Below are 2,500 nucleotides of genomic sequence, written 5' to 3' on the forward strand. Positions count from 1 at the left end.
GTGAGTGTGTGCTTTGTGCTTGGGTGTGTGAAGTAATGCAGCGATTAAATGATTTATCACACACACACACACACACACACACACACACACACACGGAGCTGCAGAAGACCCAGCCCAGCCCACACCCCACAGGCTCAGACAGACTGCAGGAAACCAAGGCAACATCAGGGAAAGCTATCTTCAGAACTCTCACGTGTATCATTCCTCTGGCAATTTTACAGACTGCCTGGCGCGGCGTCTTGCAGCATATTACGTCACAGCTCTGACATCTGATAGTTGTGATACGTAAGGCTACGGGGCGTGAATTCGTTCGACATTGTTCTTCAAAGGACACAGGCTCTCAGGGCTGGCCTGATCAACGCTTTCGGTTATGTGAAGGTCACGCATCTGCTCCTTATTTCATTATTATTTATTTGTTTACTTATTTTTTTGCCCAGAGGATGTGGTGTAGCGTATGTGGATCTTTCCGCTGGCTCCGACACTTCCTAGAAACTGAACCTGCAGCTCGTACACTGGTGTTCATGGTTGTGTCATTTTGAATTGTTTCAGGTTGGGGCTTTCGCGGTCACAGAGTCACTCAGTTTATCTTCTCTCTGTTTCTGTCTACATATGTTCACCAAACTGTCTGTCTCTATATCTCTCTGTCTGTCTGTCCGTTTTTCCATCTGTGCATGCATTCATGTAGCTATCATTTTATTTCCGAACATTAAAAAAAAAAGAAGTTTATATATCGGTGTAAATGCAGTTAAGCGTCACATTCAGATTGGTTACTAAAAAGTATATATCGTTCAAAACTACTGTGATCAATGTGCCCCGACTGATCTATGATCGATCGTTTTTTGAAGAGCTTCCTCATCTTCGACTCCTCTCTGTCTCTGTCTGTCTCGCTCTGTCTCTGTCTCCCTCGCTCTGTCTGTCTGTCTGTCTCTTGCTCAGTCTCTCTCTGTCTGTCTCACTCTGTCTCCGTCTGTCTCTCTCTCACTCTGTCTCTCTCTCGCTCTGTCTCTCTCTCGCTCTGTCTCCGTCTGTCTCTCTCTCGCTCTGTCTGTCTGTCTCTCGTTCTGTCTCCGTCTGTCTCTCTCTCGCTCTGTCTGTCTGTCTCTCGCTTTGTCTCCGTCTGTCTGTCTCTCGCTCTGTCTGTCTGTCTCTCGTTCTGTCTCCGTCTGTCTCTCTCTCGCTCTGTCTGTCTGTCTCTCGTTCTGTCTCCGTCTGTCTCTCTCTCGCTCTGTCTGTCTGTCTGTCTCTCGTTCTGTCTCCGTCTGTCTCTCTCTCGCTCTGTCTGTCTGTCTCTCGCTCTGTCTCCGTCTGTCTCTCTCTCGCTCTGTCTGTCTGTCTCTCGTTCTGTCTCCGTCTGTCTCTCTCTCGCTCTGTCTGTCTGTCTGTCTCTCGTTCTGTCTCCGTCTGTCTCTCTCTCGCTCTGTCTGTCTCTCACTCTCGCTCTGTCTCCGTCTATCTCCCTCTCGCTCTGTCTGTCTCTCTACTCTACCTCTCTGTCTCTTGTCTCTGTCTCGCCCCCCTCCCCCCCACCCCACTCTCACTTCTTCCCCAGCCACTGCCCCTCCTTTGTGAGGGACTCCGAGGGTCCTGACCATTGACCTGCATTACTGCATCACACATCCCACTGGTCCTGACTGATTTGTCATGCCACAAGCGTTCACCGTAACACTATCGTCAACTGCCGCCTCTAAAACCCCGATGTGCAGTCACGCTACTATATACGCCTACTACCACGTACGCTACGGGGGCGGACTGGAGCGCAGTGTCTGTTCTGAGAGAAATGAAGAGAGGCCTTGATAAGGCACGGGTTTCAATTCGTTATCATGCACTCGCAGCAGTCAACTTTTTGGGGGCTAGGTCTGTCGGTCTGTTTGTTTGGAATGTTGCAGCTTCGACACTTGGTCTGCATCCAGGGCAGAGCCCTCACCCCACCCCACCCCTCCATCACCCGACATCTGAGTACTACCCTCCCAACCACTCCCACCGGCCACCCCACCCCCACCCCACGCCCCTATACGGACGATGTAGTTTAACTGATGTGAGCATGCAGTTGCTAAATATGTATTTGTTTCTCTTAATATATAATTATTTTTATGTTTCTCTTTCATGGTCTACCCCTCTGTCTCATTGTCTGTCTGCTCTGTGTGTGTGTGTGTGTGTGTGTGCATGCTTGCGTCTCTAGTGTATGAGTGTGTGAAAGTGTGTGTGGGTGTGTGCCAGTGACCCGCAGTACTGTACGTGCATTTGTCGAAACATACAAACTGAAACGCAAACTCTCTCTCTCACACACACACACACACACACACACACACACACACACACACACACACTCACTCACTCTTACTCACAAACACAAACACACACACACACACACACACACACACACACACACACAGACACACACACACACACACACACACACACTACACACGTTGGACGGAGTTCCCGTAACCGGGACTGACTCATAGATGAGCAGGCCAGTCTCCCCACTCTACTCACCACC

General features: G+C 49.8%; 1 protein-coding gene across 2 annotated transcripts in view; it reads left to right on the plus strand.

Moving 5' to 3' along the window:
- Window positions 1-2,500, plus strand: part of LOC143300141 (enhancer of filamentation 1-like) — a 79,875-nt gene that overhangs the window by 30,246 nt on the left and 47,129 nt on the right. The gene's annotated exons all lie outside the window — the stretch shown is intronic.

Source organism: Babylonia areolata, chromosome 26 (assembly GCF_041734735.1).
Source record: "Babylonia areolata isolate BAREFJ2019XMU chromosome 26, ASM4173473v1, whole genome shotgun sequence".
NCBI classification, from domain to species: Eukaryota; Metazoa; Mollusca; class Gastropoda; order Neogastropoda; family Buccinidae; genus Babylonia; species Babylonia areolata.